A 19964-nucleotide genomic window follows, 5' to 3' on the forward strand; every position below is an offset into this window, starting at 1 on the left:
AGACCTCTACCGGTACTTCTAAATTAGAGAGGTTCTCAATAAGCAACTAAAGCTCACAAGAAACCTTACTAACCCCACTCAATATCTCACATGATCCTAACAAATCGGGACTAAATGTAATACTCCAGAACATTTTGAGCTTAAACTCGAACCGTTCTTCGTAGAGAGTGAGATTTTTGCAAGGAATTAAAAATTTCTTAAGTGTTAAGGTCACTAGATGTAGCAACTTGAGTTCCAAGAAGAACAAAAGAGAGTTCATTCAAGTCACACCTAAGTTTTTCTTAAGTTTTGGGTCAACTTCAAACAACCATAACTCCTAGTACAGGATGAGTTAGGTGATATAGATGATAGAAAATTAAAACCCTTCGAGGTATCTTTCCAACGCCACCGAGTTTGCTCAATTCCGAGCTCTCATTAATAAGTTAGGACTGATTTGCTAACGTCGCGCAAACCGGGCAGCAGCTCCGCGATACAGAGACAACACGGACCTTACTGCCTGGTGAAAGACCTTTCCGACTCCCAACTCATTTTAATTATTTCTTTAGGGGTATTTTAGTCCTAAAAACTCTTAGGAGGTCATCTAAATTGCCCTAAACGTGTCGAAAATCAGTTTTCTTAAATCTAAACCCTCTCATTCACTCCAAAGATTCTACGCTCAAGAAATTCAAGAAAAAACTAAGGCTAGGGTTCTTATTCAAAGGTTATCTTTCAAGTTTCTTCAAGAGGATAATTCTTTTCGGTATGCAAGCTTTTATAGTGTTGGATTTGTTCACCCTCACACCAATCATGTTTAATTCTATCCTTGAATTCATTTTTGAGATTGAATTATTAAGTTCTTGAGAAATTCTTGAGTTTTAGCCAATATTGATAATCTTATTGAGTTCTTGAGGTTTGTGCTTCTTTCTTTGATAATGAAGTTCTCATTGAGTACTAGAGGCGAGGGTTTGCGAATAAGATGAGTTAATTTATAGTTCCTTGTGTGGGTTTCATTGAAATTGTTTTGGGTTAAAAGAAATCGTGAATTTTGACCTTAGAATTGTAGTAGGTATGAGTTGATTCGAGTTTGAGAGAGGAGTAAAGATCGGGCAAAAATATGTGCCCAACTCCACGTCGTAGAGGTGCTTTAAACATTCAATCCCCTGAAAAGTACCCCCTTCTCCACGTCACGGAGAGGATATGGAGTCCACTGTCCCAAAATTTACTTTAGCGACCAATAATTTAATTCCATCTCCGTGTCGCACCAGTGTTCTTTAATTTGGTTCTTCGCCCGTTCTTGTGTTCAACTATCTTAACCCTCCTAAATCATTGACAAGTCCTACATTCCGAAGCATAACTCTTGAATCCATAATTCAAATTCAAGGTAGAGTTAAAAGTTAGGTCTTGAGAGTTCTTTCGAACATTTTGAGAAAGTCCCTTTAGTCTTTTTGATGAGTCTTCTACAAATTCTAGTAACTTGTTTCAAGACTGGAGTAAGTGAGCATGAGAGTGAGGAGAATGTATTCATGAGTCTACACTATCATCTAGATCCTTCATATCATGAACCAAAACTCTTGAATTCATAATTCACATTTAATAGAGAGTTAAGAGTAGAGTTCAAGAAAGTCTTTGAGTTCAATTGTAAATCCTTTCAGATCCACCGACGATTGAGTTAAGTTTTGAGTAAGTCAGTCTGAGAATGGGAAGAGTCGTATACCTGAGTTCCTTAGTGATATTTTGACCCTTGAGTCAAGTCGTTCAAGCCTATAACTTCTGCATGAACTCCCTCAGTTTAGTATCTTTGAAAGAAGTAGTATCTTCAAGTTCCGAGTCTTGAGTATTGAGTTCCTAACCCTTCCGAGATTATAATCCTAATTATGGGACTATTACCTATTACCCATGAAGTCCATGAGTTGAGTTGTTGATGCCCATAATTCTGCATGACCATTATAAGTCGAACAATCTTGAGATGAGAAGTATTTTTGAGTCCTTGTGTTGAGTAGTTCATGCTAATAATTTCGCATGAACCCTCTGGGTTAAGCATTCTTGAAATGAGTAGTATCATTGAAGTTCTTGAGTCCCAAGTATTTGAGTTCTATCTATGGTTATTGAAAACCTTGCATTGAGTCGTTCATGTCCATAATTCGGCATGAATCATATTTTAAGAAGTCTTTTACAAATGTTTAAACTTTGTTTTAAGACTTAAGCTTTGAAGTTGAGTAAAGAGTAAGAGTAAAGTTCATTTTCTTTAAAATGATATATGGGAACTAAGTATTCCCAAGAGTAAATGTTTTCACATTTAACAAGGGAGGAAACTGATATTTCCAAAAGAGTTTTGAGCAAGAAAGGGAACATCGATTCCAAGAGAGCTTTTACACTAAGTTTTTGAGTAATTATCTTAAACTAAAGAAAGAGTTTTGTTTTTACAAATATATGAGCTAAGTATATTTTGGGAGTAGTATTGAGAGCCGATATGGGAGCCAGTTTGAGGTCAGATAACTCACGTCTCCATAAACAATGCAGCATTCATGGGTAGTAAAGGATCATACTTTTTAGATGACTCCATAAGATGCTTTTAGCATATACTAAGGGATCCACTTAGTAGTTCAGGTTCTATACCGATGGCAAAGTATATGACGATCCTTGGCAATGTGAGGTAAAATGTTATACCATCACTTATCCTTATAGTTGTAACAACCCAAGAGCACCCCTTAGTTGTTACCGGCATATTCAACCTCTCGGAGGTCTTATACAAGCCCTTAGCATTCGTCATAACATTGATCATAGAAAAATAGCGAAAAATTTAAAACTTTTCCATAATATAACACAATCCTAAAAGTCACCTCATTTAAACCTTTAACACAAAATCGGAATACTACGTCTCAAAGTAGCCATCTTAAAATACGACTACAACAGAAGAGGGACACAACCCTTACAATACAAAAGAAACTATTATCTAGTACATTGAACTTAAGGAAACTCTTTAACATAAAGTTCCTTGAATCTTTAAGGATACACCCAAACTTGGGAATAGTAAGCCAAGCTCATCACTTCTAGAAAAGACCCTTTAGCAACCATCACCTACACTTGGTGTAAAAAAGATGAAGAACAATGGTGTTAGTTCAAGAATGCACAGGTATGATAACCATGCAAAACATGCTTTTAAAAGGACATTTAGTTGGAAACCATGCATCATGCCTTTTTAGAGAAACTTCAAGAACATTTAGTACATTAGGCACGATATAAACCACATTCATCATAATACACATGGAAACCATTCATAACTGCACATAGGGCCACTTATAAAATTTTAGGCACATTCAATGCATGCATACAATACATTACCTTCCTCTTTATCTTAATTGCTTTCCTTAACAAACCCTTAGGGAATACTTGGTGCAATGTATCACCTTAAGGTTACCAAAGGTGAACTTACATATATATAGCCTTCATCAATCCAACCACATATATTCACACAACAACCATCACATAAGACAACCCCAAGTCACACTAGTGCAATGTGCAAGTAGCATCCCATAATACTACTCACACCAAGTGTTCCTAAGAAGCCACCATAGACTAGGCACATCGAATTCAACAAGTCATAACATCTTCATTTAACATTATACATAAGATCAACATACTTCATAACATTATATAAGGACTCATTCCTTTACTACATCATTAGTCATAACCCATTTAGTTCATATCAAAGGTACACCACCCTCAGAACCCCTTCACAGCCTCACTTGTGCAATGTACACATGGAGTCCCATACCCCCACATATACTAAGCAAACCCATTAAGAAGTCATAAGTGTAATTCACATGCATAATCATACTTCATGTATTGACATAAGTAAAGTGAACCTTAACATGCTTTCATAGTAACATACATAGACCATAGTGTTCATTACATAAAGAGCCTAATCATAACCTCCCTTAGAGTCCTCTTGTGCAATGCATAAGTAGGGTCCATAGTCCTACCTAGACTAAGTAACTCTTCAAGAAATCACGACTAGAGTTCATAATCTTATCTTAGTTCATTTCTTTACTTTCGGCAGACATTGCCATAACCGACATAGACCATGTGAGCTACATGGAATCCGATGTTCTACTCCCACACCAAAAAGAGAGGGTACTACTTGCCAAAGTAGGACCTACAGACATAATAGCTATCTGGTGGATCAACTAAGCTAACACCTACGGGGGCATATAGTTATGGAACAAGGAGATTGCTACTTGAAACCTTGACTTACTAGGTGTGGAGGTTTCCATATCATGAGACAACATCTATGTTGGGAACCCGGACTTGCTAAATGTGAAGGTTCTCTTGTGGGAAGCTGGACTTGCTAAACATGAAGACCCCACTCTCTTTTTTCATGTTCACTCGGTGTTAAGCTCCAACTCCCTTTTTAAACATCTTTAAGTCTTTATTTAACATTAGTTCATAAAATAGGCTTTAGGGACTTAATCCCTCATATCATATAGCTCAAAGGTTTCTAAGATGAGAATGACCTTTCATCATAGAACCTACATTATGTGAGAATGACCTTTCACATAGTTATACCATATTCATAACATACTTTAGTTTAGAGTACAGTTGAGAAAATCTTTCAAGAGACTCACTTTCACTAGATTATCATAAACCTTATTCATTCATTAACATGTGTGTACATATGTGAGAAAGCCTTTAACATAAACACCTTTATACAACACATATTCATACCTTGCTAGTCATACACTTTGCATGCATAATAAGATGTAAGGGTGCATATAAGAGTTAACCTTTCAATAGACACCATAACACATCATATTCATAGCTATACATGTAGAGTGTGTGTTTGCGTATTGGTCCTCATAAAGACATAATAGCAACAATATTCATATTGAGTGCACTTCCCTTCAAGAGATCACCACACATTCACAATGTCCCAAAATCATGAGCAATTCACATATAAAGCTTTTAGGGATTCAAGACCACACACCCACACTTCATCATAGGAGACGAGGACACATTCAACATTGAATAGGTACTCCTAACATGTATATGATCACACATTCATATAGGGTTCATATAGGTAGGGGTCATTCGATAATAGTACTTAACATAATCAATTATGTAGAACACACTTTATCCCTAACATTATCATTCACGTTTTACTTTTCATCCTCAACACACTTTAAACATCTTGCTAGCATTGAGGATTTCATACAAAACCTTCATAGCACAACTTCATATATCTTAATCATCAATTCACTTCACATCTATTGCCTTCAAGGCCATGATGTCAACATTCATAGATAGACAAGAAGTGAACACCTCCATCATAAGTGGATCAAACCACACAACATCAATTCTCATACTATAGACTAGAAGTTAGGTCAACTTACCAATTATCCAAGCCATGATCACCATGGATCAATCCTCAACATTTAATAATCAATTGACTTAGATAGCAATAGGAATCAACAATGTAATTCAATAACATATACATAATTTAAGTACAATTTCATAAACAAAGGGATCAACCCATAACTTTGCCCATAAGGCCATAATTCTCAACTCATCAATATACCAACAATTCAACATGAATAAGTACAGATATTCACATGAAATGTCAATACAATCTAATCTAAATATAATTTCACCAATAGAGATCATATTCACAAAGACCCACATCATCGGCCAATTTTTGAGAATTTGGGGATCACGGGTTCCGCGAGAATTCCTTTGGAAATTATCTTAAAAACCTTAATTCCACATTAATTCATCAATAGAATGATTTAGAAAATCGTTTAACAAAGGACCCATGTTTAGATTAAAAATTGGGAATTTTGGTCTTTGAATCACTTTTGAAAATCTTTGATAGAAGTCCTTGAATGAGAGGTTATTCAAGAATCAAGAGTTACCATACCTTAATTATTGAAGACCCATGAAATTGAAGAAGAAATCAATAGAAAACCCGTCTTCTAGCTTGAGCTTCATCAAGGTCTTCAATGAAATTTTTGAGAGAATCTATTTTGAGAGGGAAGGGTCAATTTGAAGAATGAGGTCAAATTTTAGGTTTTTGGGTTTTAACTAACTTTAAGTAGCCTAAAATAGGTAGAATAACCGTTTATAATAATTCCCCAAAGTACCCAAACTACCCTCACTTAGTTGGACCTTTTAAACAAGTCAAACTTGAGTTTTATTTTCAGAGATTTGGTCGGGAAACAAGTTCGCGATGCGGAGGTTTTTCCACAAGTTTTCTGGAAATTAAATTCGAGACAGTAGAGTCCGTGACATATCGACTATGCGGACAAAACATTTGGCCTTTGGTGGAGCTAGTCCGCGACGCGGACATGCTCCCTCCATGAGCAATGTCAAGCTGCCTTGGCAGCTTGTTTGGCCAAGGGTTGGGGTCCTCATCGGGGACCCTTAGGGTGGTCCCGGGGAGTTGTACCCGAACATTTGGACCCTAAAAACATTTATTAACACACTAGGGTCACCTCCACCGATTTTAGACTCCAAACACCACATAAAACATGAACAACATACTAGAACACACCAACACGTAAAATACTAGTTTCGGAATGTCTTGGTCGTCCCTTGACGTTTGACTTCCAAACTCTTTAAAACTGACTAAAAAGTTTATTCTTTATTATTTTAACAAGATATTAATGAAATAAGCCCATGTGAGGCTCTACTTTATCCTACTTCATTTTGAGGGTTGTTACAATATCCCCCACTTAGGAACATTCGTCCTCGAATGACACTTAAAACACTTCCGAGGACACAATGACCCAACTAGGAGCTCATAATACATAACATACAACATCAACATAAGAGCACACATCAAGGAGGAACATCAACTCCACATAAAAGGCTCAAAACAACTTTGTGCAATTCAAGAAAGTAGCAACACATCTACCAACTCCTTATGCATCAACTTTATTATTTCCCATTTCATTCGAGGAACTTCCTTCTCCAAATCTTCAATCTCATTTCAAACACCAAAGAAACACAACATGCAACTGTCTCATTAAAGCACATTACGCAACTTTATCATAAGAAATCATTTAAGCATGAACTTCAAATCAACTCATGCAACACAAGCAAGTAGAAACTTTATTCACCGACTCATAATGCATCAATCACATAGGCCTTTCTCATGTTCATAGGAGGAACTACCTTCTCCTAATCGTGACATGATATTTACCCCTTTTTTTTATCATCATAGGGTCCAATATGCAATGGCTTTCAATTGCACACATAGACATGATCAATATTTCCACTCATGAGGCAATTAAGCAATTCATACTAGTTGCATCCTAACATGACGATTATAGATCATCTACTAGTCTTATCATTTAATCATCATACTATCAAGAACATACATGTCATTACCATGTTTAGTTATGTTCAAGGAGGGACTAGCTTCTCCTAGTCACAACATACACACATGACATCATAAACTCATAAGCAAGCATTACACAAAGGTCAATTCATTTAAGGAGAAATTATCAATTCCTAACCTAAGCATGCTCATACATTCTTCCTCATGAAGTCAAGAGTTCATTCACCATATAAATATGCATATTGACATGAGAAACGTGAATTTTATTACTAAGATTCCATTTTTATGTAATAAGAATACTTCAAAACATGCATAACATAATGTCTTCTATGACATGCATAACATACGGAGATCATGCAACTCATAATCATATGCAAGACTCCAAAACATGAACAAGCTACTAGGAACTCTTTGGTCTCAACCTTGAATAATAATAGAAGGAAAAAATAAGGATATCAACAACATTACTACTCACTCATCATCCCCCACTTAGGGTAAACCCATCTAAGATCACATTAAAGTACCCAAGAGAACTATCACTTACCAATTAAGCACGATGTCCCCCTCTTGGGATCAAGTTATGCAAACTCTTTTAATCATTACCTCCTTCATCTCAAAGGTAGGAACCATTCTCCACTAAATCTTCACTATACTCCCTTAGGCAAGGATTTCAAAAATCCAAAAAAAAAATAAGTATCTATACCACTCCACGTCATATCTATCACCCAAAGTGGTTCTTAACATGGAGAACTCAACGAAGTTCAATGTAGAAATATTAAGGGCACTCAAAACCTTACCATCTAGGCACATTATCCCCCACTTGGGGTGATCTTAACCAACTCTTTATCACATCATACCCTTATTATCACCTTTGGTGTAACTTTCCACTCAACCATGCCTAGGTATTATCTATACACCCTCTTGAATGACCATACTTAAGATCAGCCTTACAAGACAACTATCCTCTTTAAAGTTGGTCAACATTTATTCTCTTGTCCTTCCCATGAACTAAGGGGTACATGCAACACTCCCAGTTAACCTTAGAGTAAAACACTATCCCGACTCATGGAACGAAGCCCCTTTTTCCGCTGTTAGGGCAAGCCTACACAAGAACTCCAATTAACACAAGGACAACCATGAAGCATCAATCAAAAAGGCAACTTTGAACTCACACTAGTTACCACATTCCTGCAAAACTCCTCAAATCTACACCATGACTTTCTACTATCATTACCCATCACCATGAAGCAACTCATCATCCTAAAAAGGATTTCATTCTTACCGTAACGACTCTTATCATATGAGAACTACACCATTATACAACACTTTCAATGTAATGCTCCCAACCTTATAGGTCACACATACTTGTGATTGGCATCACAATACGATTTCCAAATCTACCTTCATATATACTCATATAGTCACCACATCATAATGAGCATTAAAACACACATTTTTCCCCTCGATCCTTGCAACATCCCCCCTTCCAAGTAATCACATCTAGAAGACCACCGAACAAGGGAAAATAAGAGAGACAGATCATATGGAGTTAAACTCTACGGCACGACACAAGATTAATGAAGAAAGTGAAACTTTTATCGTCCTATAGCCTCTCGCTCATAGATGTGCCGCGACTCACACCGATGAACAAGACTCTACTAGACGTGGCTCATGAGAGGTTGAATTCTAAGACCATTTTCATAACCTTATGCTCTGATACCAAATTTGTAACGACTCGAGAGAACCCTCTAGTCGTTACCGGCGCATTCGACCTATCGAAGGTCTTATACAAGCCCTTAGCATTCGTCATAACATTGATCATAGAAAAATAGCGGAAAATTTAAAACTTCTCCATAATATAACACAAGACTTAAAAGTCACCTCATTTAAACCTTTAATACAAAATTGCAATACTACGTCTCAAAGTAGCCATCTTAAAACACGACTACAACAGAAGAGGAACACAACCCTTACAATACAAAAGAAACCATTATCTAGTACATTGAACTTAAGGAAACTCTTTAACATAAAGGTCCTTGAATTTTTAAGGACACACCCGAACTTGGGAATAGTAAGCCAAGCTCATCACTTCTAGGAAAGACCCTTTAGCCACCATCACCTACACTTGGTGTAAAAAAGATGAAGAAGAATGGTGTTAGTACAAGAATGCACTAAGTATGATAACCATGCAAAACATGCTTTTAAAAGGACATTTAGTTGGAAACCATGCATCATGCCTTTTTAGAGAAACTTGAAGAATATTTAGTACATTAGGCACAATATAAACCACATATATCATCATACACATGGAAACCATTCATAATTGCACATAGGGCCACTTATAACATTTTAGGCACATTCAATGCATACAATACATTACCTTCCTCTTTATCTTAATTCCTTTCCTCAAGAAACCCTTAGGGAATAATTGGTGCAATGTATCACCTTAAGGTTACCAAAGGTGAAGTAACATATAGCCTTTATCAATCGAACCACATATATTCATTGAGTAATAAGCACACTATAATATATAGTCATCACATAGGAGCCATCACCTAAGACAAACCCCAAGTCACACTAGTGCAATGTGCATGTAGCATCCTATAATACTACTCACATCAAGTGTTCCTAAGAAACCACCATAGACTAGGCACATCATAGTCAAAGAGTTATAACATCTTCATTTAACATTAGACATAAGACCAACATACTTAATAACATCATATAAGGACTCATTCCTTTACTACATCATTAGTCATAACCCATTTAGTTCATATCATAGGTAGACCACCCTCACAACCCCTTCACAAGCTCACTTGTGCAATGTACACATGAAGTCCCATACCCCCACATATACTAAGCAAACCCTTAAGAAGTCATAAGTGTAATTCACATGCACAATCATACTTCATGTCTTGACATAAGTAAAGACAACCTTAACATGCTTTCATATTAACATACATAGACCATAGTCTTCATTACATAAAGAGCCTAATCATAACCTCCCTTAGGGTCCACTTGTGCAATGCATAAGTAGGGTCCATAGTCCTACTTACACAGAGTAACTCTTCAAGAAATCATGAGTAGAGTTCATAATCTTATCTTAGTTCATTTCTTTACTTTCGGGAGACATTGCCATAACGACATAGACCATGTGAGCTACATGGAATCCGGTGTTCTATTCCCACACCGAAAAGAGAGGGTACTACTTGCCAAAGTAGGACCTACATACATAATAGCTATCTAGTGGATCCACTAAGGTAACACCTACAGGGGCATATAGTTATGGAACAAGGAGATTGCTACTTGAAACCTTGACTTACTAGGCATGGAGGTTTCCATCTCATGATACAACATCTATTTTGGGAACCCGGACTTGCTAAACGTGAAGGTTCTCTTGTGGGAAGCCGGACTTGCTAAACTTGAAGCCCCCACTCTCATTTTTCGTGTTCACTCGGTGCTAAGCTCCAACTCCCTTTTTAAACATCTTTAAGCTTTCATTTAACATTAGTTCATAAAATAGGCTTTAGGGACTTAATCCCTCATATCATATAGCTCAAAGGATTCTAAGATGAGAATGAGCTTTCATCATAGTACCTACATTATGTGAGAATGACCTTTCACATAGTCATACCATATTCATAACATAGTCTAGTTTAGAGTACAATTGAGGAAACCTTTCAAGAGACTCACTTTCACTAGATTATCATATACCTTATTCATTAATTCATTTGTGTGTGTGTACATATGGGAGAAAGCATTTCACATAAACACCTTTATACAACACATATTCATACCTTGCTTATCATACACTTTGCATGCACAATAAGATGTAAGGGTGCATATAAGAGTTAACCTTTCAATAGACACCATAGCACATCATATTCATAGCTATACATGTACTGTGTGTACATATTGGTCCTCATAGTGACATAATAGCAACAACATTGATATTGAGTGCACTTTCCTTCAAGGGATCACCGCACATTCACAATGTCCCTAAATCATGAGCAATTCACATATAAAGCCTTTAGGGATTCTAGACCACACACCCACACTTCATCGTAGGAGACAAGGATACATTCAACATTGAATAGGTACTCCTAACATGTATATGATCACACATTCATTAGGGGTCATATAGGTCAGGGTCATTTCGTAATAATACTTAACACAATCAATCATGTAGACCACACCTTATCCCTAACATTATCATTCACGTTTTACTTCTCATCATCAACACACTTTAAACATCATGCTAGCATTGAGGATTTCATACATAACCTTCATTGCACAACCTCATAAACATATGCATCATAATCATCAATTCACTTCACATCTATAACCTTCAAGGCCATGATCTCAACATGCATAGATAAACAAGAAGCGAACACCTCCATCATAAGTGGATAAAACCACACACCATCAATTCTCATACTATAGACTAGAAGTTAGGTCAACTTACCAATTCTCCAAGCCATAATCACCATGGATCAATCCACAACAATTCATAATCAATTGACATAGATAGCAATAGGAATCAGCAATGTAATTCAATAACATATACATAATCTAAGTACAATTTCATAAAGAAAGGGATCAACCCATAACTTTGCCCATAAGGCCATAATTCTCAACTCATCAATATACCAACAATTCAACATGAATAAGTACAAATAATCACAGGAAATGTCAATACAATCTAATCTAAACATAATTTCACCAATAGAGATCATATTCACAAAGATCCACATCATAGGCCAATTTTTGAGAATTTGGGGATCATGGGTTCTTCAAGAATTCCTTTGGAAAGTATCTTAANCCCATAACTTTGCCCATAAGGCCATAATTCTCAACTCATCAATATACCAACAATTCAACATGAATAAGTACAAATAATCACAGGAAATGTCAATACAATCTAATCTAAACATAATTTCACCAATAGAGATCATATTCACAAAGATCCACATCATAGGCCAATTTTTGAGAATTTGGGGATCATGGGTTCTTCAAGAATTCCTTTGGAAAGTATCTTAAAAACCTTAATTCCACATTAATTTATCAACAGAATGATTTAGAAAATCGTTTGACAAAGGACCCATGTTTAGATTAAAAATTGGGAATTTTGGTCTTTGAATCACTTTTGAAAATCTTTGATAGAAGTCCTTGAATGAGAGGTTATTCAAGAATCAAGAGTTACCATACCTTAATTATTGAAGACCCATGAAATTGAAGAAGAAATCAGTTGAAAACCAATCTTCTAGCTTGAGTTTCATAAAGGTCTTCAATGGAGTTTTTGAGAGAATCTATTTTGAGAGGGAAGGGTCAATTTGAAGAATGGGGTCTAATTTTAGGTTTTGGGGTTTTATCCAACTTAAAATACACTAAAATAGTTATAATAATCGTTTATAGTAATTCTCCAAAGTACCCAAACTACCCCTTACTTAGTTGGACCTTTTAGACAAGTCAAACTTGAGTTTTATTTTCGCAGATTTTGTTGGAAAACAAGTTCGCGACGCGGAGGTGTTCCCATAAGTTTCCTGGAAATTAAATTAGACACAGTGTGGTCAGCGACTCAGACCAAACTTTTGGCGTTTGGTGGAGTTAGTCCGCGATGCGAACATGCTCCCTCCATGAGTAATGTTAACCTTCCTTGGCAGCTTGTTTGGCCTAGGGTTGGGGTCCTCCTCGGAGACCCTTAGGGTGGTCTCGGGGAGTCATACCCAAACGTTTTGACCGTAAAAATATTTCTTAAGACACTATGGTCACCTCCACTGATTTTTGACTCCAAACACCACATAAAACATGAACAACATAGTATAACACACCTACACGTGAAAGTCTAGTTTTCGAACGTCTTGGTCGTCCCTTGATGTTTGACGTCCAAACTCTTTAAAACTGACTAAAAAGCCTATTCTTCATTATTTTAATAAGTTATTAATGCATAAAACCCATGTGAGGCTCTACTTTATCCTACTTCATTTTGAGGGTTGTTACAATAGTGATGGTTGTCGGTTAGAGAAACTCCCACATAAATTATATTACTTTATTATATAAGTAAATTTGAGTTTGTTATTACATTTTCTTTAAAGAACTAAGTTGTTTTACTGTTTTATAAAGTTTTCCATATATTGGATGTGTATTGTTGCTTTATATTGAGTTGAGTATCCAAAGTTGAGTACCTAGAGTCGAATATCATATCTTTGAGTTGAGTATGTTATCCTTGAATCCTTCTGAGTTGAGTAAGTTGAGTAGTTTTGAGTATCCTTGAGTATTCCTTGAGTTGAGTAAGTTTGAGAAGAGTTAAGTATGTTTCCTTTGTATCAAGTTTCAAGCTTATGTTATGCTTTAGAATTCCTCTTACATGCTCGTACATTCCACGTACTGAGCCATTTGGATTGCATATTTTAATGATGTAGACACATATATTTAGGATCATCAATAAGAGATTTGTTGATACATCCGAGAGTTCGAGTTAGCTATGGTGAGCCTACTTATTTTTTGGAGGATTTCATTTACTTTTCAGTTTAGTCAGAATGTTGTGGGTCTTGTCCCGACTTCCATATTTATCAGTTAGAGGCTTTATAGATAGTTAGTATAGTTGAGAAGTCTGTATTATTCATTTATTTTATTAAATGATTTAAAGACTTAAGTGCCTATTTTATGGCGAGTTGAATATATTATTTTTATTCTAAGTTGTTCATTTGAGTTAATATTTTGAAAAGTTGAGTTTATTGAATTTTATTCAATTTTAAGTTTTTACATTCTTAAGTTAGTCTTCCGCTTGTAGTCAGCCAGGATGAGGGTTCTCTTGGGGACAAGCAATGGTTCTTAAGTGCCGGCCACGTCCAGGGTGTACACTCGGGTCTTGACAAACTTGTTATCAGAGCACTGATTCTAAGTGTTCTAGGGTGTCTATGAAGCCGTGTTAGTAGGTTCTCATTTATGGTTGTGAGCGCCCCACTTTTATAAATGAGGTGCTATAGATATTTAAGAAAAGTTTCCCTTCTTTCATACTCTTAATCATGCAATATAGCTATGTCATAGAGACTTATTCTAACTCGTGCGTTTCTCAGAATCATTCGACTACCCATTATACTAGAGGTGGTTGAAAAGCAGAGTCAGTTCTTTGTCGATGAATTATTCTTAGCATGAATTTTAAGGAAGTCATGAGACTCCAGAGGGGCTTAAGAAAAGTCCAGAGTAATTTAAGTATTCAATTTCAGAGGAATGCACCCATATTCATTTGAATTGTGCATTTGAGTAAAAGTGAGTTGCACTCTCTTCTCTAAGCCTTGTTTCAGCTGAGATCTTTTTTAAGATGTATGCTTAGAGCTTAGGTAGTATTTTCACTCTGAAGGGTAACATGAGTTATGAGATCATGAATAGTAGCAGTAAAAGATCTAGAGTTAGAGGAAAGTATGCAGAGGTTTAGTAATCTAAGAAAGGGAGATAGTGTTTTGAAGATCTATGTTGGTATAGTCATGCACCTAGTAAGTTATGAATGAGGAGTTTTCCCTTATGGGTAGACTAAGAAGTGATGAGTAGTGAAGATTCCATCATAGGAGGTACAGTGTGTTGTAGCTAGAAAGGAGTTTGTGATGAAGTGTCATTGTGTAGGTAATGACTAGGTGTAACTGTTGAATAGAAGAGCAGGAGTATTCACAAAGTGATAGATCTAAGCTAGGCTTATGATTTGTTTGAGGGTGATGATGTTAGTATAGATATTGGATCTAGAAGACTTGACATAGAGTAGGTGTGGAATTTAGATGTTTGTTGCAATGAATGTGAGTAGTACAAGTGAAAGACCCTAACCTTTAGTAAGGGCAGTGAAGTGTAGCTAAGTCACAAGAATAGCAAGTGCATTAAGAGGTGTGCCGAGATGGTATATTATCATGAGGTTCCAATTAAGTTTTGATTTTCCAAGTGTGCCTAGATATCATAATTGAGTTGTCAGTGTGGAATAGGTCCATAGCCTTCAAGTGTTAGCTTTAGACCTAAGGGGGAGATGATAAGATGAGAAATCAGGTCAAGTGTTGAGAATTTCTTAAAGAGCTAGTTAGTAGGAGTCCATGGAGTTGTTAGAGTACTAAGATTGAATGTGGTGGTAAAGAGTAATAGTTTCAGATGAGATTCCCTATAGAGAAGTATAGAATCCGAACTTAAGGATTTGGGTTAAGCTTGAATATAGTAAGAGCAGACCATTAGACTCAGACCTTAGTAAGAGTAACACATTCCATACCCAGTCCAGTAGTCATTCGAGGACGAATGATCCCAAGAGGGAAATATTGTAACACCCCAGAAAATTTTGAGCTAAGACTCGAACCCTTCTTCGTAGCGAGTGAGATTTTTGCAAGGAATTTAAAATTTATTAAATGTTAAGGTCACTAGATGCAGCACCTTGAGTTCCAAGAAGAACTAAAGAGGATTCATTCAAGTCATTCCTATGTTTTTCTTAAGTTTTGGGTCAACTTCAAACAACCATAACTCCTAGTACAAGATGAGTTGGGTGAGCTACAGATAGAAAATTAAATCCCTTATAGTTATCTTTCCAATGCCACCGAGTTGGCTCAATTCCGAGCTTGTAGTAAAACGTTATGACTGATTTGCTAACTCCGCTAGGCTCTGCGACGCGGAGCCAACACGAACCTCACTGCCTGGTGAAAGACCTTTCTGACTCCTAGCTTGTTTTAATTATTTCTTTATGGGTATTTTAGTCCTAAAAACCCTTAGGAAGTCATCTAAATTACCCTAAACGTGTAGAAAATCAATTTTCTTAAATCTAAACCCTCTCATTAACTCCAAAGATTCTACGCTCAAGAAATTTAAGAAAAAACTAAGGCTAGGGTTCTTATTCAAAGGTTTTCCTTCAAGTTGCTTCAAGAGGATAATTCTTTCAGGTATGTAAGCTTTCATAGTGTTGGATTTGTTCGCCCTCAGGCCAATCATGTTTAATTCTATCATTGGATTCATTTTTTGAGATTGAATTATTAAGTTCTTGAGAAATTCTTAAGTTTTAGCCAATATTGTTAATCTTATTGAGTTCTTGAGGTTTGTGCTTCGTTCTTTGATAATGAAATTCTTATAGAGTACTAGAGGTGAGGGTTTGCGAATAAGATGAGGTAATTGATAGTTCCTTGTGTGGGTTTCGCTGAAATTGTTTTGGGTTGAAAGAATTCGTGAATTTTGACCTTAGAATTGCAGTAGGTATGAGTTGATTCAAGTTTGAGAGAGGAATAAAAGATCTGGCAAAAATATGTGCCCAACTCAGCGTCGTAGAGGAATTTTAATCATTCAGTCCCCCGAAAAGTCCCCCCCCCCCCCTCTGCTTGTGGAGAGGTACGAAGTCCACTATCCCAAAATTTACTTTAGCGACCAATAATTTAATTCCACCTCCGCGTCACGCCAGTGTTCTTGAATTTGGGTCTTCTCCCGTTCTTGTGGTCAACTATCTTAACCCTCCTAAATTATTGAGAAGTCCTGCATTCCAAAGCATAACCCTTGAATCCATAATTCAAATTCAAGGTAGAGTTAAAAGTTAGGTCTTGAGAGTTCTTTCGAACATTTTGAGAAAGTCCCTTTTAGTCTTTTTGATGAGTCTTCTGCAAATTCTAGTAACTTGTTTCAAGACTGGAGTAAGTGAGCATGAGAGTGAGGAGAATGTATTCTTGAGTCTACACTATCACCTAGATCCTTCATATCATGAACCATAATTCTAGAATTCATAATTCACATTCAAGAGAGAGTTAAGAGTAGAGTTCAAGAAAGTCTTTGAGTTCAATTGTGAATCCTTTGAGATCCACCATCGATTATGTTATGTTTTGAGTAAGTAGGTATGAGAATGAGAAGAGTCGTATACCTGAGTTCCTTAGTGATATTTTGACCCATAACTTCCGCATGAACTCCATCAGTTTAGTATCTTTGAAAGAAGTAGTATCTTCAAGTTCTGAGTCTTGAGTATCTAGTTCCTAGCCCTTCCGAGATTATAATCCTAATCATAGGACTATTACCTATTACCCATGAAGTCCATGAGTTGAGTTGTTCATGCCCATAGTTCCGCATGAACATTATAAGTCGAACAATCTTGAGATGAGAAATTGATTCTTTGAGTTGAGTAGTTCATGCTCATAATTCCACATGAACCCTCTGAGTTGAGCATTCTTGAAATGTGTAGTATCATTGATGTTCTTGAGTTCCAAGTATTTGAGTTCTATCTATGGTTATTGAAAACCTTGCATTCAGTTGTTCATGTCAATAATTCGGCATGAACCATATTTTAAGAAGTCTTTTACAAATGCTTAAACTTTGTTTTAAGACTTAAGCTTTGAAGTTGAGTAAAGAGTAAGAGTAAAGTTTATTTTCTTTAAAATGATAAATTGGAACTAAGTATTCCCAAGAGTAAATGTTTTCACATTTAAGATGAGAAGAAACTGAGATTTTCGAAAAAGTTTTGAGCAAGAAAGGGAACATCGATTCCAAGAGAGCTTTTAAGCTAAATTTTTGAGTAATTATCTCAAACTAAAGAAAGAGTTTTGTTTTTACAAATATTGAGCTAAGTATATTTTCGGATTAGTATTGAGCATTGATATGGGGGTGAGTTTGAGTTTAGATAACTCACGTCTCCATAAACCATGTAGTCATCATGGGTAGTAAAGGATCATACTCTTTAGATGACATAGAATAGGGGATCCACTTAGTAGTTCAGGTTCTATACCGATGGCAAAGTATAGGACGGTCCTTGAAAACGTGAGGTAAAATGTTGTACCATCACTTCGGCTCATAGTGATGGTTGTCGGTTAGAGAAACTCCCACAGAAAATATATTACTTTATTATATAAGTAAATTTTAGTTTGCTATTGCATTTTCTTTAACGAACTAAGTTGTTTTACTGTTTTATAAAGCTTTCCATATATTGCAAGTGTATTGTTGCTTTATATTGAGTTAAGTATCCAGAGTTGAGTACCTAGGGTCGAATATCATATATTTGAGTTAAGTATCTAATCTCTGAGTTGAGTATCTTATCCTTGAATACTTCTTAGTTGAGTAAGTTGAGTAGTGTTGAGTATCCTTGTGTATTCCTTGAGTTGAGTAAGTTTGAGAAGAGGTTAGTATGTTTCCTTTGTATCAAGTTTCAAACTTATGTTATGCTTTAGAATTTCTCTTACATGCTCGTACATTCCATATACTGATCCATTTAGCCTGTATCTTTTCATGCTGTAGACACAGGTATTCAAGATCATCAATAGGAAATTCGTTGATACATCCGAGAGTTCGAGTTAGCTATGGTCATCCTCCTTATTTTTCGGAGGATTTCATTTACTTTTCAATTTAGTTAGGATGTCATGGGTCTTGTCTTGACTTCCATCTTTTTTACAGTTAGAGGCTTCATAGATAGTCAGTATAGTTGAGAAGTCTGTATTATTTATTTATTTTATTAAATGTTTTTAAAGACTGAAGTGCCTATTTTATGGCGATTTGAATATATTATTTTTATTCTAAGTTGTTCATTTGAGTTAAAGTTTTGAAAATTTGAGTTTATTGAATTTTATTAAGTTTTAAGCTTTTGCATACTTAAGTTAGTCTTCTGCTTGTACTCAGCCACGATGAGGGTTCTCTTAGGGACCAACGATAGTTCTTAAGTGCCGGCCACGTCAAGGGTGTAGACTCAGGTCATGACATTAAAGTTCTCATACTCACCACACATCTCAAGGTGAACATTTCTAGGAACTCTAATTCATGAACACCACTTGGAATTCACATCACCACACAAAATGATCCTAAACCATGGTGAATTATAGTTCTACCCTTCTTAGAGGAGTCCATTCACTCAACCCATCGAGGCATTACTCAAACACCCTATTCAACCAATCTATTAGCATACCTCAAAACTCATCATAGATAAGTCGGGTTCTACCAAAAACTAAAGATAGCCACACAATAACCTTGCTAGATAGGCACACTATCCCCAACTTGGGAGTAATCCTACAAAAACTTTTCTAAACATCATGCATATTAAAAACAACTTCAAAGTCTATCATCCCAAATAATACCAAATCACATAACCATTATTGGCATCTCAACCAACATTTCTCCCTCACTCCTTGTAGCATAAACCCTCATAATAGTCACATCCTAAAGACCATCGGATAAGGGATAAGAGAGAGACCTTATAGATCTATGGAATGACTTGGTCCCTCACTCCTTGTAGCATAAACCTTCATAATAGTCACATCTTAAAGACCATCGGATAAGGTATAAGACAGAGACCTTATAGATCTATGGAATGACTTGGAGAATGAAGAAGTGAGATTTTTCCTAAGCATCCAATAACCTCCTATTCAAAAAATTTGTTGCGACTCACACCCATGAATAAGACTCTACTTAGATGTGGATTGAGACATCTTAAAATTTATCCCAAAACCTTATGCTCTGATACCAAGTTTGTCACGACCTAAGGGTACCCCCTAGACGTAATGGGACAAATTAAAACTTTTACAATCGAAGTCATTTTTCATAACAAAAGAAGCGGAAGTCTTTACTAAACCTTTGTCTCAAACCATCTAACATAATACTTGAATGAAACTCTTGGAACGCAGCCCATACAAAGTCTAAACAAAAAGAAATTACATAAAGGTAAAGTGGATGT

At 36.1% G+C, this 19964-nt stretch overlaps 1 protein-coding gene across 1 annotated transcript in view; it reads right to left on the minus strand.

The window, feature by feature from the left end:
- The window catches only part of LOC125872833 (ATP synthase subunit d, mitochondrial), a 739546-nt gene that overhangs the window by 582235 nt on the left and 137347 nt on the right, over positions 1 to 19964 (minus strand). The window lies entirely within an intron of this gene.

Source organism: Solanum stenotomum, chromosome 8, assembly GCF_019186545.1.
Source record: "Solanum stenotomum isolate F172 chromosome 8, ASM1918654v1, whole genome shotgun sequence".
In the NCBI taxonomy this organism is placed as follows: domain Eukaryota; kingdom Viridiplantae; phylum Streptophyta; class Magnoliopsida; order Solanales; family Solanaceae; genus Solanum; species Solanum stenotomum.